This window comes from Cetorhinus maximus, chromosome 1, assembly GCF_964194155.1.
Source record: "Cetorhinus maximus chromosome 1, sCetMax3.hap1.1, whole genome shotgun sequence".
NCBI classification, from domain to species: domain Eukaryota; kingdom Metazoa; phylum Chordata; class Chondrichthyes; order Lamniformes; family Cetorhinidae; genus Cetorhinus; species Cetorhinus maximus.
The window spans coordinates 224,264,951-224,282,274 of NC_135879.1; the positions used below are offsets into that span (position 1 = coordinate 224,264,951).

General features: G+C 46.6%; 1 pseudogene across 1 annotated transcript in view; it reads left to right on the forward strand.

Annotated features, from left to right (window-relative positions):
* Positions 1-17,020, forward strand: part of LOC144687802 (large ribosomal subunit protein eL31 pseudogene) — a 647,000-nt pseudogene extending 629,980 nt beyond the window's left edge. Inside the window, exon 2 of the transcript XR_013578212.1 lies at positions 16,996-17,020. The product of XR_013578212.1 is annotated as a large ribosomal subunit protein eL31 pseudogene (transcript). The remainder of the gene's footprint in view (positions 1-16,995) is intronic.
* Positions 17,021-17,324: the final 304 nt, after the last annotated feature.

The window sequence follows — 17,324 nt, forward strand, 5'->3', positions numbered from 1 at the left end:
GGCCCTCCATTTGCCATAACATTTCTACAGCTCCTGATTTGCTTAACTGCACCCTTGCCTCCAACTTTGATATCCAGTCCCCCATTAAATCAATTATTCTCTCTAACCCTGGCTAATCTCCTTGTATGACCCTCACCTCCACTCCCTTAAGTCCAAGGGAGGCAGACTTGAAAGGATATGGCAGACAAATGGTTTAGACTTCCAGTGCCATACTTGAATGGGCCACATAAAGAATTATCGGCTCCTGCTCTCGTTTGCTAAAACTTCTCACTATTCCAGGATCGTCTGGAATGCAAAGATAACCCCCAACTCCTTTTCTCTACTGCAAACTGTCATCTTAAACCCCTGTTCCCAGTCTCTTCTTCCCCCCGCCCCAGAAATGGACTACTTTGTCGATGATGAGGCGCTGCTGAAGCACCTTCTTAAATCAGTGCAGACCATGTGGTGTATGTGCACCCATAGTGATGTTTCCTGTAGCGGTCAGATACACTTCCCTGGCTTGCTTGGAGAACAGTTGAATCAACCACATCGCTGAGAGCCTGGAATCATTTGGAGACCACCCCAGGTAAGGGCGGCAGATTTCCTATCCTGAAGGACATTAGTGAAGCAGATGGGTCTTTATGACAAGCCGATAGTTTCATGGTAATTCTCAACAAAACCAGCATTTCATTTGAGATTTAATATTTAAATATGAGTGTACCCATTCTCTCCCCCCACCCACATCCCCCCCTAAGCCACGGTGGGGTTTGAACTCTTGGCTCCAGAGCATTATTTTGAACTTCTGGATTACAAGTCCAGTAACATAACCACAATGATCCATTTAATGAAAGTCTTCAAACTGAAATCCTTTGGCAGTTACAGAACAAAGTCGCTTTTTGTTTCTAAAGTCGTGTGGTAGAGATCCCAGTTGTGTTTTTGTAAAACTCCTTTAAAATGAATCATGAGCATTGCAAAAAGATAGTGTTGAATTTTGTATGAGCTGACCTTTCCTAATGCTGGAAGCTATCCATAAGGCTTATGATCAACAAAGCAATGAGGGGGTTGTGCAGGACCATTTCTGGACACAAAAGGACAGTATATAGTATCATGAATTTAGTGCGTCTGAGAGAGTTTTTTTGCTTGGTATATTAAGTGCTTTATCCAGTCAATCTATGGGAGCCATGGACCAAGAAAAGGGCATTCCATCCATTAAGTCCATTCCTACTGTGGACTCTTATGCATTTCAAGCAGCCTGTATAAATGGAAACCAACTCCTAGGAAACCTGAGGAAAACTTCTGCAGGGTTTCACTCTGCTGTCCCCCTCCCACTCTGCCAGGGCCCAGAAACTTCTTTATATCACTGAAATTTAAGTGGCTTTTTTACTGATCACCTTTCTTGATGTGACATTTTAATAGGCACACAACTTTGAAAGTTGGTCAGCGCACAAGACTAAAATCAGGCAATACCAAATGCCCAAAAGCTGCAGCGTTTGATTTTCTAATCATCTTTTGATTGGCTGTTTGTCATCTTACACTGGGCTACACTATTTTAAAGGGGTTTCAGAATGGTTCCTCCTGTAATGTACATTAAATTACCCAAATACAATTTCACTCCTCTAAAAGTTGGTCAAATGTATTGATTTTGGTTAAGGCTCTTGTAGACTTTGTACATTGTGTATCTCAGGCGCTCTCTGTCTCTTTGGGCATTTCTTCGCAGATGATGAGGGTTGCAGGCCTGCTGGTGACTAGTCAGCCCTACCTGTGACTGGCAGATTCTCCCAGTGGGTGCAGGTGAAGGTGTTGTAAACTGCTGAGGGCAATTGAATCGATCATTTTCCTTCTTTTCTCTTTCATGCTGGCTCTTTACTCAATCTCAAAGGTGTCTGTAGCACGCCTGATGTGGCATCTCTGGGCATTGCGATCTATGGTCTGCGCTTCCCACTGGCGATGGTCCATGTGGCGCACAGAGAGAGACTTCTTCAGGAAGTCCTTGAAATGTTTGTGTGGGGCCCCTCTATTCCATTTACCAGCCGTCAGCTCTCCATATGACGTGATCTTGTGCAGGAGACTGTCGCCCATTCAGGCAGCTTGGCCCACCCAATGTAGTTGGCTTTGCAAGAGATTGGCCTCTAAGCTGATGTTGGCTGTTTCCAGGACTTCAATGTTTGTGATGCGGTCCTGCCAGTGGATCTTGAAGATGCTGTGGAGGCAGTGCTGATGGAAGTGCTCTGAAAGGCATACAGGACCCATGACTCTGCGCCATATTGAACAGTGGCGAGGACTATAGCTTTGTACACTTGAGTTGGGTCTGTGCCCTGAAGCTGTGGTTGCTTTATATTTGGTTGTTATGTCTGCCAAATGTGCTGTTTGTTTTTGAAAGCCTATTGTCCACTTCCTTGTCTACGGTGGCATCAAACGAGATGAGGCTCCCCAGATAGGCAAACTGCTTGACGCCATTAGGCTCGGTTCCCTCGATGGTGATGCTTGGTGGTCTATATCCTTCTTAGGGCGCAGGCTGATGCAGAACTTCAGTTTTCTTTAAACTGGTTTGTAGTCCAAAGAGTTGTGCCACCTCAGAAAATCTTATTATATGTTGCCTTGTTGTTATACGTTACAGGTCTGGCTGACTGACTGACTGACTGACCGGCCTGACTATCTCAGGCTAGCACCTCCACAAATACTATTTAAAATCATAGGCCTGAATTTTGCACTCGTTGGGTGTGCGCGATTGGCGGGCCTGGGATTGGACGGGAAACGGTCCCTCAACCACAATCGGCCCCCGCCCACAATTTCATGCTGACTGGCCAATTAACAGCTAGCCAGCGTGAAACACGCCCTGAGAGAGGCTCAGCACGGCCGCTGGGGGCGGGGAGAGAGCGGGTGCCAACATCACTGCGGGTGCTGGTGAGCACTTCCTCTGAGCTCCCTGAAGGCAGACGGGTGCCTCGGAGCTGCAGACCTCCACAGAATAAAAGAGAGCTCAAAAGTGCTGCAAAAAAAATCCATGCAGCACAATCAAGCACCTGAAAGCATATCTCATAAAAATGCTGTCCCCAGATATTTCTTTTTTATTTTAAATCCTAACAGAGATTTCATCCCGCCCTTGGATGAGGTTTCAGCAAAAATGTGAAGGCTGATTGGCCCATCCACCAACTGAGTTTGGATGGGTCATGAAAAATCGCTTACAATTGCACCGTTAATGAGCTTAATTGCCCGCTTAGTTGTTGGTGGGCGCACTTCCGACTGCTGTATGTGCCCGCCGAGCGAAATATCACGTGAGTGCGCGATGAAGGCAGAACGCTCGCCTGATATCATCCCGCGTGATTTTATGCCCGTTCGGGTTGGGCACGTGCCTGCCTGTGGGAAATAAAATCCTGGCCATAGTATTCAAGATAGGAACAAAACTTGGCCATTCAACCCCTCAAGTATGTTCTGCCGTTTGGTTAGATCATGGCTGATCTGAATCTTACCTCCTCCTCCTACTCCTTGCTTCTGTGACCCTTTAATACCCTTTTCTTACAAGAACTATCAACCTCCCTTGTGAAATTTTCAATCGACCTTGTCTCAACAGCAATTTGGAGGAGAGAGAGTTCCAGATTTCCATTGCCCTTTGTGTGATGGAGTGCTCTCTGACATCACCCCTGAATGGCCTAGCCCTAACTTTAAGGTTTTGCCACTTGGTGCCCCCCCCCCCGCCCCACCCCCACTCCATCAGAGGAAATAGTTTATCTATCTTGCATTAGCCAAGAAAGAGAGAATGGACAGTTTTGATGGTGGAGGATTCAAATCAGTTTGGCCATCCAGTTACATAGTGCCTTTAAAAGACATTTTTGGAGTTGATAAGAGAGTGATACTTCAGCCTTTCGGGCATCCACTTCCTGTCTAAAAGGAGGTAACCTGAAGTGCTCAGCATGCCCCAGAGTAGGCTGAGAGCACAGGAGAGGCAACTCTTTGGTCCCTGACTTTGATGGAAATTAGGTGGGCACCAAATAATGTACCGGAGCACCTGAGCAGCGACCTGCGGAATAAGCGTCCACTGTAGCACACCAAGTACTGTGTGAAGCATTGATGCCAGAGGTGTACATTCTGTCAGTTGCCTCAGGCTGTTCACAGTGCCACCTCAGGGTACAACAAATTCCATTAATAGAACACAAGGCAGATGGATGTGGTTGTTGGAGGTCAGTCATCTCGGCTCCAGGACATCTCTGCAGGAGTTCCTCGGCCCAACCATCTTCAGCTGCTTCATCAATGACCTTCCTTCCATCATGAGGTCAGATGCAGGGATGTTCGCTGATGATTGCACATTGTTCAGCACCATTCATGACTCCTCAGATACTGAAGCAGTCCATGTCCAAATGCTGCAACACCTGGACAATATCCAGGCTTGTGCGGACAAGTGGCAAGTAACGTTCGTGCCACACAAGTGTCAGGCAATGACCATCTTCAACAATGAGAATCTAACCATCGCCCCTTGACATTCAATGGCATAATCATCGCTGAATCCCCCACTCTCAACATCCTGGAGGTTACCATTGACCAGAAACAAAACTGGACTAGCCATATAAATACTGTGACTAGAAGAGCAGGTCAGAGGCTAGGAATCCCGTGACGAGTAACTCACCTCCTGACTCCCCAAATCCTGTCCACCATCTACAAGGCACAAGTCAGGAGTGTGAAGGAATTCTCCCCACTTACCCGGATGAGTGCAGCTCCTACAACACTGAAGAAGCTTGACACCGTCCAGGACAAAGCAGCCCGCTTGACTGGCACCCCTTCCACAAACATTCGCTCCCTCCACCACCGGCGCACAGTAGCAGCAGTGTGTACCATCTACAAGATACACTGCAGAAACTCACTTAAGGCTCCTTCAACAGCGCCTTCCAAATCCATGACCACTACCATCTAGAAGGACAAGGGCAGCAGATAGATGGGAACACCATTACCTGGAAGTTCCCCTCCAAGTCACTCACCATCCTGATTTGGAAACATATCACCGTTCCTTTACTGTCACTGGGTCAAAATCCTGGAACTCCCTTCCTAACAGCGCTTTGGGTGTACCTACATCACATGGACTGCAGCGGTTCAAGAAGGCAGCTCACCACCACCATTTCAAGGACAATTAAAGATGGGCAATAAATGCTGGCCTAGCCAGCGAAGCCCACATCCTGTAAATGAATTTTTAAAAAAAAAACATGCTCTTTTGTAGCAGCTTTAATTTAGTAAAACATCCCAAGGTGCTTCATGTGGGGAGTTATCAAACAAAAATGAGCACTCAGCCCCATAGAGAAATTAAGACCGATGGTCCAAAGCTTGGTCAAAGAGGCAGGTTTTAAGGACCATCTTAAAGGAAGAGAAAGAAGGAAAGTTTGGGGAGGGAATGACGGAGCTTAGGGTTGAGGAAGATGAAGGTGCAGCCGTGATGGTCGAGCAAATTAAAATCCGGGATGTGCAAGAGGCCAGAATTGGAGGAGGTCAGTGAGCACGGGGTGATAGTCGAATGGGACACTGCACCATGTAGGACGTGGGCAGCAAAATTTTGAATGAGCTCAAGATTGTGGAGGGTGCAAGGTGGCCAGGGTTGGGGCTGGGGTTGGCCAGGAGAGCATCGGAATAGTGAAGTCTAGAGGTAACGAGGGCATGGATGAACGTTTCAGCAGCAGACCAGCTGAGGCAGGGGTGGAGACAGGTGATGCTACAGAGGGTGCAGTAAGTGTTCTTGGTATACACAGTAGGAAGCTCAGCTCAGCACAAGCCCTGTGCGACACTGATCCCTTATTCATAGAGTTAAGATTCTGGTGCACCAATCCCATCCCAACTCAAGCAGCCATTTTGGCTTTGAATTTCCATCCTCAGGCGCTCTGGTTGGCTCAGGTAAACACGCTCTAGTCTTTTGCAAAGAATTTTGGTACTTGCAGTTCTGGGTATGAGAACCCGTAGGGCTTCCAGCACAAGCAAATGGGCATCGTTGAATGAACAAAATCGCAATTCTTATGGCTCTTGCGAAACTGTTCCTTTGGGCAGAATTTTATGGCCCCGTTCTGGCCGGGGCAGGGCTGTAAAATGTGCTGAGCCATTCAAAAGGTCCATTGACTTCAGCAGGACCATAAAATCCTGCCCTTTGTGTGGATAACAGACATAAAATGCAATCTTCAGTTTTGGTTGCATCCTTGTTCGTTGTGTTTTGCTCATTTGCTCCTTTGTCTCAGCTGTCAGGAATGTTCATTTACAGTTGAAGTTTACAAGGAGCACTGAGATTCTTACTCGCTAACCCATTACTGCTCTGTTTGTTTGTCAGTGGAATATCATGGTGAGTTGGAATGAATTTCATTTATACAATGCCTTTCACAACATCAGAATGTCCCAAAGCACTTTAGAAACAATGAAATACTTTTTGAAGAGTAGTCACTGTTTTTCTGTAACAGCCAGTTTGCCCAAAGCAACCTTCCACTTAACACACTGTTACAATGGCCGATGCATCCGTTTTTATAATATTGATTGAGTGATAATTATTGGTCAGACACTGGGGAGAACTCACCTGCTTTTCTTCTCGATTCGTGCCCCAGGATCTTTTTTCTTCATCTCCGCCTGAGGGCGGAGTTTAAGTCTCTGAAAGACGGTGTCTCTGACAACGCAGCATTCCCTCTGTTCTGGACTGCAACATGAGCCTGGATGTTATTCTCGAGATTTCGGAAACTTAGGTGTGTAACGTCCAACTTGCGTAGCAGGTTCTTCATGGTCTGCGCTGCTTCCCCAACACCGTTATCAAGGTCTGTCCACCCCATGTACATACCCACAACTCGTTGCAAATCTTCTGGTGTCCAGCGCTGAAAATTGTAGTCTGCAAACAAAAGATAAGTGTTATCTTTACAGCTGAATAGATCTGCACTGACTTTCAGCTGGAGTTATTCAGGCGCAGCTGATAGTGTCATGGGCTTGACCAGATTTGTCCTTCCCTCGGAGCACTGCAGACATTTCTGAGCTATCTCTTTTGAGTTGTTTACATAAAATAGGCCAGTCAAACACATGCTGTGGGGATTTTGACTGTTGGTTCTGGTTCTTGGGGATGAGGTGAGCCAAGTGGATCAATTGTCAGTAGGGGACAGTGGATTATTGTATTGTAAGGTTCAGGCTGGCTATGGAGAAGTACAAGGAACAATCCAGGCTAAGGATCATTGTTTTTTTTCCTTCATTTAGGGGATGTGGGCTACACTAGCTAGGCAAGCATTAATTGCCTATCCATAATTGTCCTTGAGAAGGTGGGGATAGGCTGCCTTCTTGAACCACTGCAATCCATGTGGTGTAGGTGCACCCACAGTGCTGTTGGGAAGGGGGTTCCAGGATTTTGACTCATGGGCAGTGAAGGAACGGCGATATATTTCCAAGTCAGGATGGTGAGTGACTTGGAGGGGAACTTCCAGGTGGTGGTGCTCCCATCTATCTGCTGCCCTTGTCCTTCTGGGTGGTAGTGGTCATGGGTTTGGAAGGTGCTGTCTAAGGAGCTTTGGTGAGTTTCTACAGTATATCTTGTAGATGGTACACACTGCTGCCACTGTGCGTCAGTGGTGGAAGGGGTGAATGTTTGTGGATGTGATGCCAATCAGGCGAGCTGCTTTGCCCTGGATGGTGTCAAGCTGCTTGAGTGTTGTGGGAGCTGTGCTCATCCAGGCAAGCGGAGAGTATTCCATCACAATCCTGACTTGTACCTTGTAGATGATGGACAGGCTTTGGGGAGTCAGGAGGTGAGTCACTTGCTGCAGGATTCCTAGCCTCTGACCTGCTCTTGCAACCATAGTATTTCTATGCCTAGTCTAGTTCAGTTTCTGATCAATGGTAACCCCAGGATGTTGTTAGTGGGGGATTCAGCAATGGTAATGCCATTGAACATCAAGGGGCGATGGTTAGATTCTCTCTTGTTGGAGATGGTCATTGCCCAGCACTTGTGTGGCGTGAATGTTAATTGCACTTGTCGGTCCAGGCCTGGATATTGTCCAGGTCTTGCTGCTTTTGCACATGGACTGCTTCAGTTACGAATGGTGCTGAACATGATGCAATCATTAGCAAATACCTCCACTTCTTTTTATTGACTTTTTAGCAGTTTGATACAACTGACTGACGTTGCTAGACTATTTTAGAGGGCATTTCAGAGTCAATTGCAGATCTGGAATCACGTGTGGGCCAGACCAGGTAAGGATGGCAGGTTTCCTTCCCTAAAGGACATTATTGAACCAGATGGGTTTTTACAACAATCGACAATGGCTTTGTGGTTATCATCAGACTTTTAATTCCAGTTTCTTATTGAAAAAGTCAATAAAAAGGAATGAAACCAGACAGACCAACGGGCATCGACCTAGGCACTGGAAACGACAATGGCAAACTCAGCCCTGTCGACCCTGCAAAGTCCTCCTTACTAACATCTGGGGGCTAGTGCCTAAAATGGGAGAGCTGTCTCACAGACTAGTCAAGCAACAGCCTGACATAGTCATCCTCATGGAATCATACCTTACAGATAATGTCCCAAACACCACCATCACCATCCCTGGGTATGCCCTGTCCCACCGGCAGGACAGACCCAGTAGAGATGGTGGCACTGTGGTATACAGTCAGGAGGGAGTTGCTCTGGGCGTCCTCAAGATAGACTCCAATCCCCATGAAGTCTCATGACATCAGGTCAAACATGGTTGAGGGAACCTCCTGCTGATTACCACGTACCGCTCTCCCTCAACTGATAAATCAGTGCTCCTCCATGTTGAACACCACTTGGAGGAAGCACTGAGGGTGACAAGGGCTCAGAATGTAATCTGGATGGAGGATTTCAATGTCCATCACCAAGAGTGGCTCAGTAGCACCACTACTGACCGAGCTGGCCAAGTCCTAAAGGACATAGCTGCTGGACTGGGTCTGCGGCAGGTGGTGAGGTAACCAACAAGAGGGAAGAACATATTAGACTTCATCCTCACCAACCTGCCTGCTGCAGATGCATTTATCCATGGCAGTATTGGTAGGAGTGACCACCTCACAGTCCCTGTGGAGATGAAGCCCCGTCTTCTCATTGAGGATGCCTTCCATCGTGTTGTGTGGCACTACCACCATGCTAAATGGGGTAGATTTAGAACAACTAGCAACTCGACTGGGCATCCAGGAGGTGATGTGAGCCATTAGCAGCAGCAGAATTGTACTCGAACACAATCTATAACCTCATGGCCCAGCATATCTCCCACTCACCATTACCACTAAGCCTGGGCCTCAACCCTGGTTCAATGAAGAGTGCAGGAGGGCATGCCAGGAACAGCACCAGGCATACCTAAAAATGAGGTGTCAACCTGGTGAAGCTACAACACAGGACTACTTGCGTGCCAAACAGCATAAGCAACAAGTGATAGACAGAGCTAAGCGATCCCATAACCAATGGATCAGATCTAAAGTCTGCAGTCCTGCCACATCCAGCTGTGAATAGTGGTGGACAATTAAACAACTTACTGGAGGAGGAGGCTCCACAAATATCCCCATCCTCAATGATGGAGGAGCCCAGCACATCACATCAGTACAAAAGGTGAGGCTGAAGCTTCACAACAATCTTCAGACAGAAGTGCTGAATGGATAATCTGTCTTGGCCTCCTCCGGAGGTCCCCAGTATCACAGATGTCAGTCTTCTGCCAATTCGATTCATTCCACGTGATATCAAGAAACGGCTGAAGGCACTGGATACTGCTAAGGCTCTGGGCCCTGACACTATTCTGGCAATAGTACTGAAGATTTGTGCTCCAGAACTTGCCGTGCCCCTAGCCGAGCTGTTCCAGTACAGCTACAACACTGGCATCTACCCGGCTATGTGGAAAATTGCCCAGGCCACACAAAAAGCAGGACAAATCCAACCTGGCCAACTACTGCCCCATTCAATCAACTCTCGATCATCAGTAAAGTAATGGAAGGGGTCATCAATAGTGCTATCAAATGGCACTTACTTAGCAATAACCTGCTCACTGATGACCAGTTTGGGTTCCGTCCGGGTACCTCAATTCCTGGCCTCATTACAGCCTTGGCTCAAACATGGACAAAAGAGTTGAACTCCCGAGGTGAGATGAGAGTGACTGCCCTTGACATCACGTCAGGATTTGACCGAGTGTGGCATCAAGGAGCTCTAGCAAAACTGGACTCAATGGGAATCAGGGAGAAAATTCTCTGCTGGTTCATACCTTGCAAAAATGAAGATGACTGTGGCTGTTGGAGGTCAATTATCTCAGTTCCAGGACATCACTGCAGGAGTTCTTCAGGGTAGTGTCCTCGGCCCAACCATCTTCAGCTGCTTCATCAATGACTTTCCTTTCACCATAAGGTCAGAAGTGGGGATGTTCGCTGATGATTGCACAATGTTCCAGCACCATTCATGATGACTCAGATACTGAAGTAGTTCATATTCCAAATGCAGTAAGACCTGGACAATATTAAGACTTGGGCGGACAAGTGGCAAGTAATATTCATGCCATATAAGTGTCAGGCAATGACCATCTCCAGCAAGAGAATCACTGACTCCCCCACTATTGACATCCTGGGGTTACCATTTTGCAGAAACTGAACTGGACTAGCCGTATAAATACTGTGGCTACAAGAGCAAGTCAGAGGCCAGGAATCCTGTGGCAAGTAACTCAGCTCCTGACTCCCCAAAGCCTGTCCACCATCTACAAGGCACAAGTCAGGAGTATGATGGAATACTTCCCAATTGCCTGGATGAGTGCAGCTCCCACAACACTGAGGAAGCTTGACACCATCCAGGACAAAGCAGCCTGCTTGACTGGCACCGCATCCACAAACATTCACTCCCTCCACCACCGACACACAGTAGCAGCAGTGTGTACCATCTACAAGATGCACTGCAGGAATCCACCAAGGCATCTGCCGCAGCACCTTCCAAACCCACGACCACTACTATCTAGAAGGACAAGGGCGGCAGATAAATGGGAACATCACCACCTGGAATTTCCCCACCAAGCCACTCGCTATCCCAACTTGGAAATATATCGCCATTCCTTCACTGTCGCTGGGTCAAAATCTTGGAACTCTCTCCCTAACTGCATTGTGGGTGTACCTACACCACACAGACTGCAGTGGTTCGAGAAGGCACTTCTCCACCACCACCTTGAGCATTTTGGTATGGGCAATAAATGCTGGCCTAGCCAGTGACACCCACATCCTGTCGACGATTTAAAAAAAAACGTCAATGGGATATGAATGGACCTTGCTCTGATAAATTAGAATCGAAGATTAACAGGCAAACCTGTAACTGAACAATGGGCTACCTTTTATAGAAAAGAGATTTCAAGCACAGTTAAGGTCTGTTCCTATGAAGGGGGAAATTAAGGCAAACAAATTCAGAGCTCCGTATACGACAAGAGAGAGAGAGATTAAGATGAAGCAGAAAAAGTGCACTTATGACAGATGTCAGGTGGTTAATATATTTGAGAACCAGGCCAAATATATGTTCAGAAGGGAACTGAAAAACAAATAAGAGAAGTAAAGAGAGAGTATGAGAGAGACTGACAGCTAATGTAAATGGGAATCCAAAGGTCTTCTATAGCCATATTGGAACTGATTAGGGACCAAAAAGGGGATGTATGCACGGAGGCAGGGACATGGCTGAGGTATTAAATTAATATTTTGCACCTGTCTTGAGAAATGAGATGCTGCGATGTGAAAGAGGGGCCAGTTCAGACACTTGAACGGTTTAAAATTGATGAGGAGGTATTGGAAATCTCTGGTTAGCGGCCCCCCTATTTACTCTATTAAATCCTTCACGATTTTGAAAAGCTCTATTAAATCTCCCCTCAACCTTCTCTGCTTGAAAGGTATACAGTCCCGGTTTCTCCGGGCTCTTCATATAGCTGAAATCCTTCAATCCTCACACCGTTCTAGCAAACCTCCTTTGCACCCACCCAAAGCTTCCACACGTGAGGTGCACAGATTGGGGGACACACTATTGACACACTATTGAGGCCTAACCGAGGCTGCTGCTTCTCCAGGTAGCAGCACCGATTATTCGAGGGTCACTGAAGCACAGCTTATGTCGTGGTGTCACTGCAGGGCCGGAGCGAAGAGGCTCTGTCTACCTCAGCTGCAAAAGGCATAGAATCCTGCGCTGTTGGTGTTGTTCTGAGCCACACGCTAGCCGTCTAGCCGTCTGAGATTATCAGCCCCAACTGAGGCTTAATCAGTGATTTCAAAGGTTTATCCTAACTTCCTCGCTTTCTGAGGGGATTGGAAGATAGAAGGCCAAACAGCAGCCCGTTGGAATAGTCACATCCAGAGGCAACACAGGCGTGAGGAGAAGTTTCAGCTGCAGATGAGCTGAGGCAGAGATGAAGTCAGGCGATGTTACGGAGGTAGAAATAGGCAGTTTTAGTGACGGCAGGGATGTGTGGTTGGAAGCTCATCTCATGTGATTAGGAACAAGTATGGCACTTTCGTGCAAAGTTCCCTCCCTCTTTAAAACAAACCTTGTCCATAAACATTGTGTTAGTTACTTTTCAAGCAGCCTTTTAATCCGTTTGTGCTTCCCGCTTTACAAAAATACTGCTGATTGAACTATGAGCGTCAGATCCTTCTATCCTGGAACAAAGTTAAATCCCAAATAATCATACAATTCACTGCTTGCCCTGAGGAGTATTGTAGCTTTAGGATAGTTTGTTTGAATTGTAGTAACTTTAATATATTTAGAGGAAATTATTGCTCTGTAAAAGTGGCAGGCATAAAAATTTGATGAAATGCATTGAAGGTTCATGCGCTAATGTTTCAACAGCATGTTGTCGAGGTTTTATTCTCTGCAAATCTCTATTTTATATATGCTGAAACTGACTCACTATTGATACTTGCCAAGGAGAATCTGTGATGTGTGGTGTTTGAATGGGGAAGTGAAGGTGACAGAATGCAACTTTTTTTTTTGTTAGCTGCCTGATATCAAACATGCCTGAAGGAATGGTAATTAACTGGAATCTTGACTTGTTGGATAAATGTCAATCATATAAACAGATGTGTGAGGAACATTTTGGAATAATTTCTCTTGGAGTGCATTTTAGACATCTCTTGTCTAAGTTTTTTTTTTGTTTTGCTTGGTGATTTCGAAGGAATCAGGGTCAATTTTCACCAAACAATGAAGAGGTAAAGAGATGGGAACTTGAGTTTTCAAACCGATTTAGCACAAGACACCATCTTGGTGAAGGATTGAAGCCATCGCTAGGAACAGTCTCTGATTAGCATTTAAAATGGATTAAAATGTATGCTAGCACTCATTAAGGAGGCTGCATGCCACTTCTGTAGCTAACACTTCTCCAATGCCCTTTCCTCACAGCGTCCAGCTGTTTGGCAGTAAATACAGTATTGATTTTAATTTCAACTGCTACTTGATGGGATATTTGCTATTTCACGGTAAAGTTGGCGCTGTGGCGAAAACCCCTGAAACACATCCGGATACTTTCTTGGACACTTTGTCAAGTCTTCTCCAACACTCGAGCAACATTTTTTATTCTGGAAATTCTCTGAGGACCTCAGCTAAAAAAGAGTTAAGTGCTGTGGTAATCCACGTCCTTGGAAACCTCATAGGAGTTACCAGGAGAAAGAGGAGTGGTTGGTTGCCAGCATCTTGCTACAGGTACCCCACCATGGTCTGAATGAGAAATGGGAGGAAGACATGAGGCCAGACAGGGCATTGGCAGCTGCTATAGGAGAGAGCGATAAGAGGGTGAGGTGGTGTCCTCACCCGCTGAGAGTACAGGACATTCCTCCTCCTTCCTCTTCCTCTGCCTCATTAACTTTAATTTAGCTGATGAGCTTCTAACATTTAAGAGTAGTATCCCTGCACCTCTTAGTGAGTGAGAAATGTGTGGGTCAGGCTAGGAGCAGCCAGTGTGGTCATCTAATTAGCATTCCTCTAATTGGCAAGTTTTTTTTTGATATTTCACATTGTTCCAATTAACAAACAACAGATTTTTCTACAAAACGTGGTCACCTTTGAACTTTCACTTAGGGGGGTCACCGTTTTGTTTTCACCAGCTTTAATCACAAATACTGCATATTTCTCAGCTCAGAACAGGTTTTCATTCGTCTAAAATGATGTTGGCTGGATGTCGTAATCAATAAGGAGAAAAATCAAAGTGTTCTCTAAACTTCAAGTGTGCTTATACAGAAAAATTGGAGGAAGAGAAGAGGATTTATTTTGAGGAACCTAAATGAAAGACTGAAGAACCATGGGGTAGAAGACCAACGAGGATGAAACAATCGGAGGCGACCAGCTAAATCTTGTAGCGATTAGATGATGTTGAAGTTTTAAAATTGGAAGAGCCACATTTATTTCTTCCAAATCAAGGCCTGGACTTAATGTAGATGGGAGGGCCTTGCCCACCAGTTGGAGAACCAGTGGGAGTCCCCGGTCACTTTTCTCCAGAAGGCCTGATGCGATTTAATTACAATCAGGCATTTATCTAGGCAGTGTTGGGCCTCCCGTTTGATAGTTGCCTAGCCAGCTGGAGGCTGGCATCTCTCCTGTACTGGCAATGCCACCGGGAGCACTGGCCAATGCTGGTACCAAAGTGGCTCTTGGCATGAGGATCGCTGATAACGCCCCAGATAGAGGTGAATGTGGGCAGGACTGGGGGACTGGGGGCCGTGTGGACGGGGCTGCCATCAAGGGTGGGGGAAGGGGGTCAGAAGCAAGGGCAAGAGGGGTGGCTTCCTGTGGAGGCTCTCCTTCCCAAAGCTGAAGCAGGGATAGTGGGATGTGACCCTTAGGGGCCATTAAGTTGCCTTAAAAACTGGTCTCCAGGCAGGAAGACTGCCCGCAAACCTTCCCGCCCTGGTCTTGATTTGAGGGAGGCGGGAAGGCATCAGGTTCTCTGCCTGCACCCTCCTGCCGAGTCACAGCACTCCCCTGCCCTGCCCCACCCCGCCTCAGAACACGACTTGGGGTGGGCGGCGTGGGTGGAGCTGTTAAATTCTGCCCCAAATGTTGCACGTCTCCAATTTCGCTCTGTCCGTATTAAAGCAGTAATATGATGTGAATAAGTTTGGGGTAATCAATATCTTATATAACCAGGCCGAGGGTACTAGGCAAGTCAGTACCTCCAGGGTAAAGGGAAGAAATCCCAGTCTGAAACTGAATTTTGTGACTGATTGCATAGAAAGGAAAGAGAAGGGGTCAGAATGTGCAAACATTCTGCAATAGCACAAATAAAAGATAATCAGAGACAACTGGAAGGGAATAGTCATAACAAGCGGAGTGTCTAATGCATATGTCAGCATATAAATGTCCTTATAATAGGGAATTACAGTAGTTACAGGACTATAGTAATCACTGGACATATGTAAATATATCCCGACATTCAATGTCAAAATATATTTACTTCTAATTCCATTTGCGATTAAAAATGTTCCTCAAAACTGTCTCACATGACACCAGCTTCAATTTGACCTGTTAAAGCTCTGGTAATGTCCTGGACCCTCGAATGAACTGAAATAGTTTAACCCTTTTGAGCACTTCTTTCAGCTTTGTAATACAATAAAGTTTGTGTAAAAATAGATGAAGTTACCCTACATTCATCTGGGAGGATGGTACCCATTGATTTTGACAAAGTCACAAAGTGGGTAGATGGTGACGTAGTGGAAACGTCACTGGGTCAGTAATGGGTCAGTAATGGGCCAGGCTAATGGGTCTCTGAAATTAAACAGACCTTAACTGCCCTCCAAGAGTATTTACATCTCCTCCTCCATGATTTTGAGACTCCCAAACTGTGGGTTAACAACCAAAATGGGGTCTATTTGAACTCAGCACTGAGTTCGAGTGGCCCCGCTGAGCTGGGGTTTCCTCCCCCCGCCGTGTGAACAACACCTTCCCCCCGACCCCCAGCAGCAAAAAATGGGATCTGCCAGAAATTGGGGTGTGAGTTCCACATCCAAGTCCTATCTGTCTTTTTTAATGGCCCCAGGAATCTTCCAGACTCCAATCACCTGGCCCTCAACGAAGGTCCTTAACTACTTTAACCACTACATTTTGTGGTATGTATTTATACATGGGTTGAATTGAGTTGGGAAAAGGATTTCAGAAACTCCACCTACTGGCCAGAGCCTGAAAATGCACCGTGCCAGTTGGCTGAGCTTCGTTGAACGGTGACAGAAAAGTGTGGCCAAAAAATTGTAACGACAGGAAATAAGAGGTGGAATTTTCCATCTCGGGACGAGAACCGGGAGTATTTCCCGCTGCAGAGGCCAGTGGGAATTTGCGCCATATCGCGTGGACACTGGCCTAATTAATTATGCAGTCGAGCGCTTCCTGATGGTTCGTGTGGCAGGGTTGGCTGGATGACTCGCGCTCCACCATCTTATCCAGACGCCTTATTTAAAAGGCGCCTGGACGTCAACTTGCCCACTGTTGAAGGAGAAGATCCACCTCCTGGAATCTCCCTACAGCGAGAAGATCCAAGTGGTAGATGCACCGCCCACCCAGTTGCACGTGATGTTCCAGGGTCCTCGGCCGGGATGGAGGCCTCCATCTTCCACTTTCGAAAAGCTGCCCAGGCCTCCTTGGAGATAAGTCCGACGTGTTGGTCCGGACGTGTCCCTGACCGGCGCGATATCCTGCTGGTGGCGTGGAAAATTGGATGGAAGGCGGGGGGGAAGGCCCCTGGCCTTCATCTACATCTGATTAATGGGATGCAAAACAGTTTGGCGCTGGCCACTGATGGGAATGGCGGCCCGCCATGACAAGCGGGAGCGCAAGTTCCCAGCGTCATTTTACGTCAGTAGGAAATTGATTTTTTTTCAGCACCTGCTGCACTGTTTTTGCCCCCAGCCCCCTCCCGCCATTAAAACCGCCGCAAGGGGGACTGGAAAATTCCACCTGAGACTTGTGAACAGGAAGTAGACAGCCGGTGCAAGTACTTTAATGTATTGACTTTCTGCTTCCTTGTAATTTCTGTAACTCATTGGACGTTTAAGCCTTTATTTCAGATGGAATACTGATTCTGAATGTAGCACCTTCCAAATAGCTTTTTTTTTGAAAATTGAAACCCATTTCCACAAAGGGAGGGCTGATGGTTTCTCTCAATCTACCCCATTTCCGATGGTTGGGAAGTCTGGTACTAAGGGACATTAAAGCCTGGTTCTAACATTTAGGCTTTCAGGTGAGAAATTGGAAACGTTTCTACATGCAAATGGTAGAAATTTGGAAAACTCAGCCTAGACACCCGATTTATCGACTTAGGTGGGTTCACCTGCTATTCTACCTCCACAGGATTGCTTGTGATTTTTTTTTAATCAAAAGCAAACATTTCAGTGGCAATTGCGACTTGACACACTGATTCCGA